Source organism: Coenobita brevimanus, chromosome 88 (genome assembly GCF_032717465.1).
Source record: "Coenobita brevimanus isolate Jiangsu-jjx chromosome 88, ASM3271746v2, whole genome shotgun sequence".
Taxonomy (NCBI): Eukaryota; Metazoa; Arthropoda; class Malacostraca; order Decapoda; family Coenobitidae; genus Coenobita; species Coenobita brevimanus.
In genome coordinates, this window is record NC_137041.1 from 11,578,254 (window position 1) to 11,596,489 (window position 18,236).

Here is an 18,236-nt window from a genome sequence, read left to right on the forward strand (position 1 = left end):
ATATTCCCATCTCCAAAAGTATTGAAATTCTCGGCGTCTCAACAATGCCCTTAGCTGGACCTCTCGTGTTAGATCACTTGCTAAAATCGCCTCAAAGAAACATGGATTAATGTACCGAGTCAGTAACTTCTTCACTGACTAGCAATTAGCTGTAATTTATAGGAGTCAATTGCGCTCTAAGCTTGAATACTGCTCACCCTTGTGGAATGGATATGGAGAGGTTGCATTAAAATAACCAGACACAATTTAGAACAAGGCTGTTAGAATTATTAACAACCCCTTCCATTACAAATATACTACTTCAACTACAAGTAAAAAGGAATGTTGCCTCCCCTGCATTATTTTACAGATATGCTCAAACGAATTTGCGTCCATGGTGCCACTTCTCCATGCCTTCCCTCGTGCAACAGGGGCATCTGGTAGCGCTCATGACTGGAATGTCACAGCCATATTGGAGAACTTCTGCATATCAGAATTCTTTCATTCCCCGTACGCATCTCTTTGGAACTCGCTTCCCCAGAGTAGTTTCCCTCCAAACTTCAACCTACAGCTGGTCAAGTCTGTTACAGATATTTTATGAAGAGAGGACACCAGTAATCTGGTGTACGGATTATTTTTTTTTTTATTCATTTGTTTTTCCTTCCTCTGTTGTTATAAAGAAAAAAAAAAAAACAGGTCAGGTCTCCTGCCACCTGACTTTTTTTGTCATGTACGATAAAAATGCGATAAAAATGCGAATAAAGTGTTGTATTATTTTTTTCCTATTAATTCACATCTGATAGTCTGAACAATTATCTTTCAAACGATTTATCGCCGTTCAGGGTGATTACACCAACCGTCATAACTGGGAAATATTCAATTTTTTAAAATATCATCAGGAGTCTCGATATGCCATTTAAAATAATGTCCGTTTTATCTCCAAATTCCAAGTTGTTCTCACTTCTAGAATGAAACGAAATTCGGGATAAGCCCAGCAAATTTCATCAGGCTCTACGTTCGAATCTATTTCATTTCACGTGTTACCTCCTTTAGTCTTATTAGTGATTTTTTTTATTTTTCACCCGCAGAAACTTTTTCTGAATATTTCATACAATTGGGAGTGTTTTCTCACCAATTTAGAGTATTTGTGGAAGTTCCATATTAAGTGTTTTCGTCTTCATTATGCGGATTTTAGGATAACGGCAGTATAATACATGTGAATTACTCTCTCATTTCTTCTTATTACTGAAGATTTTTTTCTAGTTGAATTTTTTTTCACTAGTATTTTCAGAAAGTTAGTTACAATTAGAAATGTTTCTAAGCTAATTAGGTTTACTTTTGTGGAAGTTGCCTGTTTATGATTTTCCCTTACACTTATGCTATTTTTATGATCACGTCAGTATAACAGTTTTGAATTACTTCTGAATTGGTTGCATTAACCGTAAAAAAAATTAAACCTCATCTTACCACTACAAATAAAAGTAAAAGTCACAAATAACCCTCTTTCTAACATTTTTTTTTTATCTGAATACCCAGGGCTATAATGTGACATCTTGAGCATCCTGATAAAATTTAAAAAATGAAACTTTCCCCATTATGATAGTACTATCAATATTTCACAATGTTTATACAGCCCCCACTCCAGAAAAAATTTCTGAACAACCAAAGTTGATTACATTAGGCATAACTAGTTCACAAATACCCATACTTTTTTCCCTTGACATCACGGCTATATGATTAAAAAAGAAAAAACAATAGACCCCTAATAAGTAAAAATATCGTGAACTTCAACACGACATGCATAACAATTCACATCAATTTTCCGTCCACCTAAATTTTTTTTTAAATCATGTACAATAAAATTGAAAATAAACTTTATATCAGAACGGAAATGTATTTTCTTTACCCATTAAATTCATATCTGATAATCAGTACCTAACAATTATCTTTTAAACGATTTCTCTCCTCTCAAAGTGATTTTACCGAGGGAAATAATGATATAAAACTAACCATCATAATGGGGAAACACTCCAAATTTAACATTTTTTCAGGAGTCATTGATGCAACTTGAAAACCATTTTTATGCGGATAAAAACAATATTCTCTTTATCTCTAAATTTCGAATTATTTTAACATTTCTATTGAGACAAAACTCTTTGGTGAAACCCATTAAATTCTAGCTTATTTATGTGTTGATAGATTTCCTCACACATGTTACCTTATTTAGCCTTGTTACTGATTTTTTAATTTTTTCACCCGCTGAAATGTTCTCTGAATTTTAGATACAACTGGGAATGTTTCCAAACTAATTTAGAATATATATGTGGAGGTGACATATTTAGTCTTCCCCTCATCATTATGCGGTTTTTAGGATCACTCCAATATAATAGTCTTGAATTACTTCCTTATTTAGCCTTCTGACAATTTTTGTTAGATGGGATTTTTTAAAATTTAATGTTTCTAGAGTTTTATATAAAATTTTGAATGTCTCCAAGCTAATCATGTTTTCGCTCAAAATTATTTTTTTTATCACATGAAAAATAGTTTTGAAGTATAAAGCCGTTGCATTAAGCGTAACAAAACGTATACCATTTTTTAACCCTGATGTTTCCACCGAAAATGAAAATATAAGTCACATATGACCCTATTTTTTACATTATTTTTATATGTATTACTAGCGCTATAAAGTGACATCTTGAACATCCTGATAAAATCTTACAAATGGAATCCTTCCTTATTATGACTGTTTTATTTCATCAATATTTCACTAGGTTTCTACAGCCCTCAGTCCAGTATAATATTTCTGAACTACACCCAAATCGGTTTCTATCAGGCAGAATTACTTCACTTTTTCTCTTTTGAGACCACTGCAAAAGTTTTATTAGGAAAAAGAGAGAGAGAAAATAATACCCGTTAATGATATAAAAAAATCAAGTGAACTTCAGTACGACATACACAACCGTTCACGTTAATTCTCTTGTACCCTGACTTTTTTAAATAGAAATCATATGCTATAAAATTGCCAATATATTTTATATCAGTATGGTAATGTTTTTTCTTTATCATGTTAATTCAGATTTCATAATCAGTCCAGAATAATGATATTTTAAACTATTTCTCGCCTTTCAGAGAGATTTCACCAAGGAAAATAATGATATAACACAAATTGTAATAATGCGAAAAATTATCCATTTTTAAAATCTAATCAGGAGGCTCGAGATGCCACTTAAAAGCCCTAGTTAACCAGTTATACAGATAACCCTTTCATCTCTAAATTTCATGTTGTTTTCACTTTAATCAAACGAAACTCTTCGGGTTAAACCTAATCAAATTAGACCATCCTTTACGCGTGAATCGATTTCATGCCACATGTTACCTCATTCAGTCATTACTGATTTTTAAATTTTTTCACCGGCAGAAATGTTTTCTAAATTTTGATACAGTTGGGAATATTTTCATACTAATATAGAGTATATTTGTGTAAGTGATGAATGTTTTCACTATCATCATGCGGTTTTGAGAATCACTCCAGTATAATAGTTTTGAATTACTCTCTCATTTAGGCTTGATACTGAATTTTATTTTCTAGGTGGTATTATGTCACTTTAATGTTTTCAGAATTTTAGAAACAAGAATGTTTGTAAGCTATTTATGCGTACATTTGTGGAAGTTGTAAATTTATGTTTTTCGCCCACAATTATGCTGGTTTTGTGATCACTCCAGTTCAATAGATATCAGTTGCTTCTAAAGCGGTTTATACCCATTGAAAATTAGTCGTAGATTACCCTCTTCCTAACGTAAAAATACAAACAATCTCGCGACGACTTAAATGCAGTTCATTCACTGTTCGCTCTGTGTACACGCACTGTCATTACTTTTCACCATTAATATGTATCTGGTAATCAGGACCTAATAATTATCTTTTAAACGATTAATCAGCTTCCGGACTAATTGTACCTCTGAATTATAGAGAATGATATAACATGAACCGTCTTCATTGCGAATATTTCCCAACTAATTTTGAGTACTTGGGTGGAAATGGAATACTTAGTGTTCTCGCCATCAATTATGCTGTTCTGAGGATCACTCCAACTTGTTTTGATTTTACTCATTGAAACATGAATTTTCCGATTTGAAATTTTTTCACCCTCTAATGTTTTCATAATTTTAGGTACAATTTGGAATGTTTGTATACCTTTTATGTTTACATTTGAGGAATTTGCAAGTTTATGTTTTATCCCTTACACTAATGCTGTTATTATGATCACTCGTGTATTATAGTACTGATTTACTTCTAATGAGGTTACTTTTTCCTTAACAAAACGTACCAATTTTTTATTCTGAAAATGATCACATAGGAAACATTTTTTATTTTTATCTCATCCTGAGATAAAAAACGGAATATTTCCCTTTTATGTCTGTTCATGTTCCATCAATATCAAAATATCATTAGGTTTGTACAGCCCCCAATCCAGTATTTTAATTTTGTACTACACCAAGAGCGAACTCTATCAGGCATGCCTAGATCACAATTACCCTTATTTCTTACCTTAGAAATGGCGACTAAGATGAATTAAAAAAAAAAAAATTAAAAACGTGAATTTCAGTACAATATATACAACTGTTCACATCAATTCTCATGCCACCTGAACTTTTCTCTTTTTAAATCATGTACAGTAATAATGCAAATAAATTTCATCGCAGTATGAAAGTGTTATATTTTCTTTTTTCTATTAACTCATATCTGATAATCAGTCCGAACTATGATCTTTTAAACTATTTATCGCCTTTTGCGTGATTTTAGCTAGGAAATTAATGATATAACACGACCCTTCATAATGGGGAAATATTCAGTTTTTTTAAATGTCATCAGGAATCTCGATATGACACGAAAACCCTAAGTATAGAGATAAAAAATTTCCGTTTTATCTCTAAATGTTAATTTTTTTCCCTCATCTAGAATCAAACGAGATTCGGGATGTCATCTAATTCAATCGTTCTTTAAATTCGATTCTTTTTCATTTTACATGTTACCTCATTTAGTTTTGTTACTGAATTTGTATTTTTCATCCGCAGAATTTCCTTTCTGATTATTAGATATAATTTGGAATGTTTCGACACCAATTTCCAATATATTTGTGGAAGTGGCATATTTAGGGTTTTAGTCTTCATTCTGCGTGTTTTAGGATAATGCCAGTATAAAACATATGGATTACTCTTTCATTTCTCAATATTACTGGCTTAATAAGGAGGTATTTCAATATTATAATATTGGAGTGATGCTAAAAACCGCATAACGAAGGCGAAAACTCTAAATATGCCACCTCAAAAAATTAATATCCTCTAAATTAGTGTTAGAACATTCCCATTTTAATATAAAACTCAGAGATGATTTTTGCGCGTGAAATAATCAAAAAATTACAAACGATTTTAAATGTGGTAACATTTCTTCGGAAATCGATTAATAGGTAAATCAGCTACAGTTTGGTAGGATTCACCCTAAGAATATCGTTTCGTTTGTGAAAACAACTCGGAATTTAGAGATTGGACTGATATATATATTTTATTGTATGGTTTTCACGTGGGACAAAGAAATGAGAACATTTTACATTTGGAGTGTTTACCCGTTATGACGGTTACTGTTATTTCCTTAGGTAAAACCAGTTTGAGGCGAGAATTCGTTTGATAGATACTTGTTACCTACTAATTTTCATTTATGAATTTAATGTGAAAAAAAATACACCTTTCAGAGATATAAAATTTGTTCGGATTTTTATTATACATCAAAAAAATAAAATAAAATAAAATGACGAATTGTTGTGCATGGCGTATTTTAGTTCACGATATTATTATTTTTTTTCTTTTTTAATGATTCCCGTGACATCAAGGGAAACGTATGGATATTTGTGAACTAGTTATGCCTAATAGAATCATCATATTTTACTGGAGTGGGGGCTGTATAAACCTAGAGAAACATTGACAATAATACATACCATCTTAATTGAGAAAGATTCCTTTAAATTTAATGGAAAAAGAAATACAGCACCCGTTCAGGGACACTTTTATCTACATTCTTTTTGCTCTCTTTCCCTTGTACTTTGTTCAAACCCTCTGCATTTTACTTTCATTTAGTTAACTTCCTCTCTCCACTGTCTGGTTCCTGCGAGCCACTGGCATTGGCTCCAGGGCAAAATATTTTTCTACCTAAGAAATCTTGATGGACTCTGGTGACGAAGCAATTGCCCTCAGTTCCGTGCAGCCCTTAAGTGAGCAGGGGTGCTAAGATTACCACGGCGTATAAATAAGTTTATACATCCAAAAAGAACCTTAAGAATAGGAAACTGGAATGTTCGAACTCTCAATCGGGCTGGTAAAATGGAAGAATTTTTTTCGGTGTTCAAGGAATACAAGATTGATATTTGTGTTCTTACAGAAACGAGGTTGCTTGGAGTTGATAAAATGAATTTGGAAGATGTTGGTTTCTGGTAGGAGTGATGGAAATCATTACTGCTTAGAGATACTTGTAAGGCAGTATGTGAGTTTGAACCAATTAATGAGCGCTTGCTTTATGCTCGTTTGAAATCTGACCATGGTAATATCAGTATGGTTGTAGGGTACGCTCCGACAAATGAGGCTGCTGATGAAATGAAGAATGACTTTTATGAGAAGCTGCAGGATGTAGTGAATAGAGTGGCAAGACATGATGTTAGTTTGCATTGGTGATTTTAATGTGATTGTTGGCAGTAATAGGGATGGCTTTGAAGACTGTATGGGTAAGGAGGGTGTTGGTATAAGAAACGAAAATGGGGTGGGCTTTGGAAGTTTTTTGTTTGGCAAATGACCTTATAAATGGTGGAAGTATCTTTAAGCACAGAAAAATACGTGACTACTTGGATTTCACCATGTGGTAAATACTGTAACCAGATTGACCACATTGCAATTAGCAGAAGGCATAGGAGTTATTTGCCAAAAGTTTGCGTAAGGAGGGGGTGGCAGATATAGGTAGTGATCATCAACTTGTTGTCAAAGATTAAAATAAGAATTAAGAGAAACATTAATGGTAATTGTATAGGAGGTAATGGTTATGATTTTGATGAGCTGAGAAGCGATGAGAGCATGAAGGAAAAGTTTCGGTGGGAATGTAGGAACAGGTTTCTAGTCCTGCAGACTTTGATGGAATCTGAAAATGTGGAGAGAGGTAAAAGAGGTTTTGCATGAGAGTGCTAAGGTTACTATAAAGAAAAAGGGAAAAGCGAGAAGGAAAAAGTGGATGTCAAATGAAACATGGAATGCAATTCAGAAAAGGAAAGAGGCTACGTTAAGAAGTGAAGAACAACATGTTGATGGCCAGGTAGTTGAAGTACTTAGAGCAAAGTACTGGAGTTTACATTCTGAAGTAAAAAGACTCGTTAGACGTGATAAGATGAGGCAACATGATGAAAAGGCAACAGACAGAAATTAAATTAAGTAAAAATGACGGTCAGAGCACAAGAGCAGCGTATCAGGCCATAAAGGAGTTAACTGGGACTGAAAAGAGAAGGAAGGAAATACCTGTACGAGATAGAAATCGTAATTTGATAACTAAAGATTTGGATATAAAAGGAATGTGGAAAGAGCACTTCGAAACTGTTCTATATAGACCAATCCCAGCTGAAGAGGACATTTTGCCAGCCGAGAGAGATTTGCAGATAGAAACAGGGGATATAACTTTGGAAGGGGTAGCAAAATCCATAAAGGAGTTAAAGAATTTTAAGGCCCGAGGAGAGGATGGAATATTCCCTGAAATGCTTAAGATGGAAAATGACGAGTTGATGAATGAGCTTTTGGAACTTTTTAATGTGGCTAGGGATAATGGTGGAATTCCAGAAGAATGGAAAAATGGATTGATTATAAAAATACCAAAAACGAAGATTTAAGTGTGTGTGGCAATTGGAGGGGGATAACTTTGACATCTGTAGTTGCAAAAGTCTTATCCAAAATCTTGTTGAACAGCCAGTAATTGATAAAATTTTAAGAGAAGAACAAGCGGGTTTTAGAGAGGGTCGAGGTTGTAATGATCAGATTTTTATTGTAAGGCAACAAGCTAATGAGATGAAAATGCCACTTAGTATGTGTTCTGTGGATTTTGAAAAGGCATTTGATAATGTTTCACGTTGAGCTATGTTGAAAATTATGAGATTCTATGGTATACCAGAGAAGTTTGTAAATATTATTAGAAGCCTGCATGAAGGTAATTTTTTTTGAGGTAATGATGGGTGGTTCTTTGAGTGATCCATTTCAAGTTAGGTCAGGAGTGATTCAAGGAGGACTTCTTTCGTCATTGTTGTTTGTTTTGGTTATGGATTATGTTATGAAAAAGGTTGTAAGGAGAACAGGTGCAGGAAATAACTGGAAAGAAAATAAGAAGCTGATGGATTTGGACTATGCTGATGATATTGTACTGATTTGTTGAAGTATTTACGAGATGCAGAGGAAGGAAAAAAAGTGGGATTGGTAATAAATTGTGGAAAGACTGAAATTATTAATATGAACGTGGAGAACCAAATCGATTGTGTAATTGGGAATAATGAGGTGAAGAGTGTAGAAATCTTTAAATATCTGGGAACGATTGTATCATCTAATGGATCATTAAACAATGAAATTGAGGAGAGGATTAGACAGGCTTGGCGAGCTGTTGGAATGTTGAAATCTATTTGGAATAATAATATGCTTTCGGTACATAAAGTGAAAATTTACAAGTCCGTGGTTAGACCAATTTTAATTTATGGGCATGAGTCATGGTACAGTACAACTGCAACAGATTAGGATTTGAGAATAAAATACTAGATGGATTCTTGGGGTAAAGTGACGAGACAGAGTTACAAATGCAAGAGTAAGGGATATTACGAGAGTGGAAGTGGCTGGGGCACATATACAGAAAAGGTAGTTTAATACAGGATGTGCTAGAGGAAGAAGAGGTAGAGGTAGGCCGAGGGAAACTGGTTGAGGACAATGAAAAAGGACGCAGGAGAGGAGTGTTGGTGGGACCTGAAGGAGATGGCAAGAGACAAATATTGGTGGAGAGAGTTCATCGAGGCCCTATGCATCCCGTTGGGTGTCACAGGAAATGATTGATTGATTGTATCAAAAATTGAAGAAAAACTTCAGCAGATGAAAAATTAAAAATTGAGTAACAAAACTAAATGAGGTAACACGTGGAATTAAATCGATTCGAACGCAAAGCATGAAGGAAAAATTTCGTTTGATTCTAGAAGTGAAAACAACTTGGAATTTAGAGACAAACCGGACATTTTCTTTCATGTATATAACTAGGGCAATCAAGTGCTATATTGAGACTCTTGATGACATTTTGAGAAATTGGATATTTCCCCATTATGACGGCTCGTGTTATACAAGGTTATTTTGTTTAACTAATCTATGTTGTGATTTCTAGGGTAAAAATACTGGTAGTAGAGATCTAGGTAGTCCTGATAGAATCCTCTTTGGGTGTAGTTAAAGAATATATTACTGGATTGACGGCTGTACAAACCTAGGGAAATATTAATAATGATAGAACACAAACCGTAATAAAGGGGAAATATTCTATTTTTAAAATTTATCAGGATGCACAAGATATACATATCCTTAGTCATAGACATAAAAATAATGTTAAAAAGTTTCACATGTGATCTTCATTTTCAGAATAAAAAAAATGGTACAAGTTCTGTTACAGTATAAAGCAAACTCATTAGACGTAATTCAAAACTATCATAAAGGTATGATTATTAAAACAGCACGTGTTAGGGAAAAAACATAAACGCATATTCCACAAGTATACACATAAATAATACAGAAAAATTCCCAATTTTATCTGAAATTATGAAATCATTAAAGGGTGAAAAAAATTTTAACCTGAACAAAATTGAGATATAAGTCTAAATGAGAGTAAATGAAAACACTAACCCTGCAGTGATCGTAAGAGCCCCATAATGAAGGCGAAAACACAAAATATAACAGTTACACAAATCTACTCTAAATTAGGAAACATTCGCAATTGTATTCAAAATTCAGACAACGTATCTGATGGGGGAAAAAATGAGAATCAAGGCTAATGAGAACACGTGGGAGGAAATCGTCACAGATAACAAGGCTGGAATTTGATGGGTTTTAGCTCAGAAAGTTTCGTCTGATTAGAGATATGAGGACTAGGAATTTAGAGATGAACCGGCCATTATTTTTTATCTCTATAACTAGGTTTTTTTAAGTAGCATCTTGAGCCCGTTGAAAAAATTTTAAAAACTGAATATTTCCCTAATAAGATGGTTCGTGCTATATCATTTTCTATGTTTCCTTTTGTATAATGAATCCTAAAGGCGATTTAGTGTTTAAAAGAAAATTGTTAGGTATTGATTACCAGATATATATGAATGGCAAAAATTAGAGACATAGTGCATGACAGCTACCAAAAAAAGGAATTTGAACGAACACTGAGCGAACTGTATTATGTCGTCTGGAGATTGTATTTTTACGTTAGGAAGAGGGTCGTTTGTATCATTTTCAAAAGGGTATAAATGTTGTTACAGTAAAAGCAACCGCTTTATGTGAAAGAAAACAATTAAACTAGAGTGATCTCAAAAACACCATAATTGTGGGAGAAAAACATACACATAAAAAGATTAGAAACATTCCCAATTGTGTCTACAGTTCTGAAGACATTAAAGAATGATAAAACTCCACCAAGGAAAAAAAAAAAAGTATCACGGCTAAATGACAGTCATTAAAAGCTATTATATTGGAGTGATTTTAAAAACCGCATAATGATGGTGAAAACACTAAATATGCCACTCCCACAAATATACCCAAAATTAGTTTGGAAACATTCCCTACTGTATCAAAATTCAGAAAACATTTCTGCATATGAAGAAATTTTGAAATCAGTAATAATGCTAAATGAGGTAACACGTGGAATGAAATCAATTCACACGTAAAGGAGGCTGGAGTTTGATGGGTTTAACCAGGAGTTTCGTTTGATAAGAAAAGTGATACAACCTTTAATTATAGATAGAATGGGAATTATTATTTCCCCATTATTAGGGTTCGTGTTATATTATTTTCCTATGTTAAGTCCATCCTAAAGTCGATAAATCGTGTAAAATTTAATTGGTTGGCACTGATTCAATTTTGAATTAACAGGAAAAAGAGAATACAACCGTCCCTTACTGAAATATAAAATTTATTCGCAATATTCCGTATACGATTTCTAAAAAAAAGTGTCAAGTGAAAAGAATTTAACATGACATGTAGTGTATGTCCTATTGAACTTCATTCGATTTTCTTCTAATTATCAACGGATATTGTTTTCTCTTTTTTAATCAATTTTGCTTTGTTTTCAAGGGATAAAATCCGCTTTGGGTGTAGATCAAAAATGTGTACTGGAGTGAGGGCTGTATAAAACTAGAGAAATATAGATATTGTCATAATGGGGAGATTTTCCATTTCTAAGATTTTTTCAGGATGCTAAAAAATGAACTTTAGAACCCTATTCATACAGATAAAAATAATATTAGAAAGAGGGTCATTTGTGACTTTTATCATTTCTAACGGTAACTTCAGGTTTTAAAAATGGTATAAATTTGGTTACGGATAATGCAACCGCTTTGGAAGTAATTAATAGATAATATAATTTTTAGCGAATTAACATAAATATGTAACTTCTACAAATATACACGTAATTAGTTTAGAAACATTCAAAATATTATTTATAAAAATGAAATCATTAATATGTCGAAAAAACCCAATGAATGAAACAAATTCAATAATAAGGCTATATAAGGGATTAATTCAAAACTATTATCCTGGAGTGATCTCAAAAACGGCATAACGAATGCTAAAACACTAAATATGCCACATACACAAATATTGTGTAAATCAGTGTGGAAACATTCCCACTTATATCTAAAATTCAGAGAACATTAGTGCCATGGAAAAATTTCAATAATTAACAAGGCTAAATGTGGCAACACGTGAAAGGAATTCGATTAATCCGTAAATGAGATAAAATTTGATGTGTTTAGCCAGAAAAGTTTCGTTTCATTAAAGACAAAACAACTTGGAATTTAGAGATAAAACGGATAGTTTTAATTCCTATAACTATGCCTTTCAAATGGCATCTCGAGACACCCCATAAAATTTTAAGTTTGGAGTGTTTACCATTATCATGGTTAGTGTTATATCATTATTTCCATAGGTAAAATCACGGTGAGAGGTGAGAAATCGTTTAAAAGATAATTGTTATGTACTGATTATTAGATGTGAATTAAAAGGAAAAAGAAAATACACTTTCGTTCTGAGATATAAAATTTGTTCTCATTTTTATTGTACATGATTTCTATAAAGAAAAAAAAATGTCAGATGGCAGGAGAATTGACGAGCTGGTGTGCATGTCGTATTGAAGTTCACTTGATATTTTTACTAAGTAGGGGTCTATTGTTTTCTGTCTTTCTATCTTACCCGTGAACTAGTTATGCCTAATATAATATGGAGTTAGGACTAGGGGGGAGGAGGTGGCTCAATCGGTAGAGAGGTGGCCTGCAGCCCAACATACTTAGGTTCAAATCCCGGCTGGGGCAGAGAACAGTTTAATTATTTGAATTTCATTAAAAAAAAAAAAAAAATTACCAAATACCATCCTACATGTAAAAATACCAGTCCTGTATGACAGCCTTAGCATGTGTTCTATATGGACGGTGGGTGTTCGCGCCGAAGTGATGACATGTAGAGAAGGGGGACTACTGGGCCTTGAGAGCAAGCTTTGAAGCCTATGCCCGGAGTCGGACACCTAATAATAAAAAAAGATGTGAAATTATCGTAATCATTTAACACGTACTGTCATAAGGGGGAAGTATTCCTTTTTTAAGATTTTATCAGGATGCTCAACATGGCACTTTATAGCCCTAAATATTGATAAAAAAAATATTAGGAAGTAATTTTTGATCTTCATTTGTCACGTTAAAGGCAACCTCAATAGAGGTAATTCAAAACTTTCATACTGGAGTGATCATAAGAATAGCATAAGTGTAAGGGAAAAAATATAAACATGCAACTTCCACAAATGTAAACACAGTTAGCATAGAAACATTCCGAGTTGTATCTAAATTTCTGAAAACATTAACGTGAAAAATTTTCAACTGCAAGAAAAATGAGAGTAATTCAACAGTATTATACTGGCCATATCGTAAAAGCCGCATAATGAAGACGAAAACACTAAATATGCCACTTCCACAAATATACTCTAAATTAATGTGGAAACAATCCCGATTGTATCTAAAATTCAGAAAAAATTTCTGCGGATGAAAAATTCAAAAATCAGTAATAAGACTAAAGCACGATTGAATTTGATGGGCTTTCGTTTGATTCTAGAAATGAGAAAAATTTGTAATCTAGAGATAAAACGGACGTTATCTTTTTTATCCATATAATTAGGCGTTTCAAGTGGGATCTCGAGACTCCTGATGACATTTTAATAATAGAATATTTCCCCATTATGACGGTTCCTGTTGTATCATTATTTCCCTTGGTAAAATCACCCCGAAAGGCGATGAATCGTTGAAAACATCATTGTCCGGTACAGATTATCGGTAATGAATTAATAGAAAAAAGAAAATAAACACTCCGTATTGATATAAAATTTATACGCATTTTTAGTGTACATCATTTAAAAAAGTCAGGTGGTAGACGAATGGACCTGAACTGTTGTGTATATTGTACTGAAGTTCACGATTTTTTATGATTAAGGGTCTGTTTTTCTTTTTTATTCATCTTAGTCGTGATTTTAATAGAAAACAGTAGGGGTAATTTGTGAAATACGTGCGGATGATAAAATCCGCTTTAGGTGTAGGTCAAAAATATATTACTGGATTGAGAGCTGTATAAACCTAGGGAATTATTGATAATATAACACGAACCCTGATAAAGGGGAAATATCCCATTTTTAAGATTTTATCAGGATGCCCAAGATGTCACTTTATAGCCTTAGTTACACAGATTTAGAAAATGGTAGAAGATGGTAATTTGTTATCTTCATTTCCAGAATAAGAAAAAGATATACGTTTTGTTACGGTAAAAGCAAACCTCATTAGAAGTAATTCAAAACTATCATACTTAAGTGATCATAAACACAACATGAATGTAAGAGAAAAAAAATAATTCTGGAACTTGCACAAATGTACACGTAAATAGTAAAGAAACATTCCCAATTATCTAAAATTATGAACACATTTAAGGGTGAAAAAATTTCACCCCCGATAGAAAATTCAGATGCAAGTCTAAATGTGAGTAAATACTGGAATGATCCTTATGTCTGGACTCTATATTATAATAATGCAACTCATAGATAAACAGATAGATAGATAGAGAGATAGAAGCACCAAGCCAGGGTGTGAGATAGGTAGTGTATCAGCGAGAATCAAGCAAAAGAAAATTTGCTTGCATTTCTTAATGTGAAGGAATGCTGGTCCTTCACCGGAAGCTGTACATACACACAGACATACAGTGTTCTAGATGTTTCCACGACAGTTTAGCATACGTGACACGACCCCTGCTAAACGAGAATTTAGGAATCAGAACTCAGAAAGGGGCGAGGCATACAACTGACAGGTAGTAGGGGGAAGGAGGATAGCAACAGGGGCGAGAATGTGGCAGAGAGAGATAGAGCGAGACAGGGAGGTAGCTAAGGGAACTCTAAACTTCACTCGTGTGTGAGAGACTTCCAAGACAAATAAAAATAGTCCCATACTAATCTTTACCTCTTGTCATTACATGACAAAAAAGGAACGATTACCTACTTAAAAAAATACTCATGTAATGACAACCACCTAACATACTACAAGAAGCTAAGAAGTTTTTACAAGATATGGTGGCAGCAGCAGTACGAACATCGTCTTCAAATCTTCAGTGAATTCCTACAAAATACATGCTACAAGCCTACGAGTCTACGAATCTACAAGCCTACGAGCCTACGAGTCTACAGTTGAGTCTACATTATCAAGATAGAAAACAAAAAATACCTCTTACAACCAACAATTCACAACCAGCTCCTGACAGTATTCTCTCCAACCCCCCCTCCGTCTCACCGATCATCACGCTGATGTAGAGGTGAAAAGGTCACACGACGCCTTGCCAGTAGTTTAACAAAGTATTGATACAATCTTCCAATTTCTACGACGAACCAACGAACTACAACCATCTACAATCAACTACAAGTAACAACTCTACGAGTCGTCTCTATAATCTTCTACACGCACCTACAAGTAGCGACATTCTTCATCCCACGAGTAAATCACAAAAAAAAGGACTAAGAATAAATTGAGAAAGAAAAAAACAAGCTAACGAAAAGCAAGAACACAGCAACAACCACCAGACCACCGCCCTTCTCTCTATCCGTCCCCTTCCTCCACCAACATCACCACGCTGACGCAAGGAGTGAAGAGGTCAAGACGACGAAGCAAATACCAAGCCCATATTCACAACTCATCTTACTCACCTTTCTTCACTCATATACTCACCACAGCTACCAGAGGGTGAGAAATCGACGTCACTGTGCGTGATTGCTGAGACGACGCCACGTCAATAAACTCGTGTGTGACACCACCACTCACCACCACTCACGCCATTCCCTCCACGGTAGAAACTAGTGAGTTACATCATTTATACAGTACACAGTGGTAGACAAAAAACCTGCACAAACATGTAAAACGTGCTGTATAGTTACAACTTACGTACACATGCTGCTTCAGTGTTCTGCATAATTCAATCACTAAATACTTGCACCAACAATAAATATTCTACACTGTATATATTCATTCTTTACTATAGCATTTATTTACTACCAACGAGTGTTACCCTTTATACCTACATAAAATACCTGGTACGTGTTTCATACATATAACTATACATCCACAAAGTAATAAAGAAAATATACTATCACAGTTACTCAGTGAGCGAGTAAAAGAACTGTATTAAACATTTATTAATTAAAGTTACCTAGTGGAAACAGAAAAATTAAGTTACAAGGAAAACTAGGAAAAAAAAATGGCCAACACAAATGACGTTAGCAAGAATGAACATCTTCCACACAATCGTGAAGACAAAGATTTCCACACAGTGCTGACACATATATTGCCCACTATAGGTACAAGTGAGAAACAAGTCAGTGTATATAGTTAATACTGTATCTAATGTATATATATTTTTTATATAAAATAACAAAATATAGGGCTATATAATAGCATTTTCAGTAACATCACTGCAATATAAACTAAAAGTTAAAAAAAGGGTCCCAAAGGAATTAGCCAGCAATTATGCAACCTAGGATAACACCGAAAAAGCTCAGACAAAAGAAGAAAAACGAACTATAGAAAATCTATCTATCTATCTGTCTATTACCAGACGCCTCAATCCTGTTCGGGGTGGCCACAAACAAATTGCCTCCACATCGCCCTGTCCCCCGCATTTTCACTGCCCTGCTCCCAATTCACACCCCCCTCTCTCATATACCTCTCCACCCCATCCCTCCATTTCATCCTCGGCCTCCCCGTCCCTCTCCCCCCCCTCCACCTCACTCACATACACTCTCTTCGGCAGGCTTTCATCCTCCATCCTCTCCTCATGGCCAAACCACCTCAGTGGTGGTTCCCATCACATCCACATCCACACCACAACGCTCCTTTATATCCTCATTTGTCAGCCTGTCTCCCCATGTGACTCCACAGGCTCCTCTTAAATAACACATTTCCACTGCTCTCACTCTTGTGTCCTTCCAGCAACGTCCAAGCTTCACTTCCATCACAATGTCATGTAGTAACTTTTTCACTTCCATGCTCACTTCCCTGTTTCTTATCACTGCTTTCAAAGAACCAGCAACCTTTCTTCCCTGCTGTACCCTTTCAAGCACTTCACCCTCCAAACTTCCATCCTTACTCATCACACTACCCAAGTACTTTAACGTACTCACATTTTCCATTTCCTCACCATCCAGCATCTCTGTACATTCACTAACTTCACATCTCTCAAAGACCATCACTTTACTCTTCCCTACATTCATCTTTAGATTCCGGTTCGTACACACTCTCCCAGGCTCATCCACCAAGCCTTGCAGCTCTCCTTCGTCTTCACTCAACAACACAGTATCATCTGCAAACAACAGTACAGGGAGTTTCCAAACACTACCCTCTCTCACCAGGGCCACGCCAACATCCACTACCCTACTTTGTATCTCTTTTATTATCCCATCCGTGTACAGATTGAACAACCATCTACTCCATATATTCTTAATACTTTCCACAGTCCTTGTCTATCCACCCTGTCATATGCTTCCTCCAAATCCATGAAGGCCGCATACAACTTCTTTCCCTTCTCTAGAAACTTTTCCACTAAAGATCTAAGAATGAATATCTAATCGACACAACCTCTTCCCTTCCTAAAGCCTCCCTGTTCTTCTCCAACTAATTCCTCTGTTCTTTCTCTAACTCTGTCAATAAGTATCCTACCATACACTTTTCCTATTATTCTAAGAAGACAAATGCCCCTATGATTACCACACACTTCTTTTTCCCCTTTTCCTTTGTACAAGGGAATAATTTTACCTGACTTCCAATCCTCCGGGACTCCCAGGCCAATCTACACATCTTCCACATCCATTCTACTACTCTCCCCCTTGCTTCAGCATTTCACCACACACTCCATCAATTCCAGGGGCTTTCCCCGATTTAACTTTCTTCATTGCTTCCACAACTTCTATCCTACTGATTTCTTCCTGTCTTCTCACCTCCCTCCTTCTCCCAGCTATTCCCCAGCCACTCATACTCGCATTACTTCCATCCTCTATGTTCAACAATTCCTTAAAGTGTTCTCTCCAACTGCTCACTTTTTCTCCCATCACTAGTAATCTACCATTTTTATCATTCACTCCCCTGCTAACTTCCACCATGTTACCAGAATTATGTTACACTTGCTACAGTCATGTAACTACAAACGATATGTAACAATTACAATACAGTTATCTATGTGTAACAATTACAATACAATTATGTAACAATTCATACAATGTTACTACATTTCTGTATTACCACAATCATCACACAAGTTAGGTGAATTATCTTTACCTCTTTCCAGAAGAATTTTCTTACAGTCCACTTTACACTCAAATTCCTTCCAAATTCCTCATCCACTCTCTTCTTACTCTCTCTTACTAATCTTTTCACCTCTCTCTTCCTTTCTCC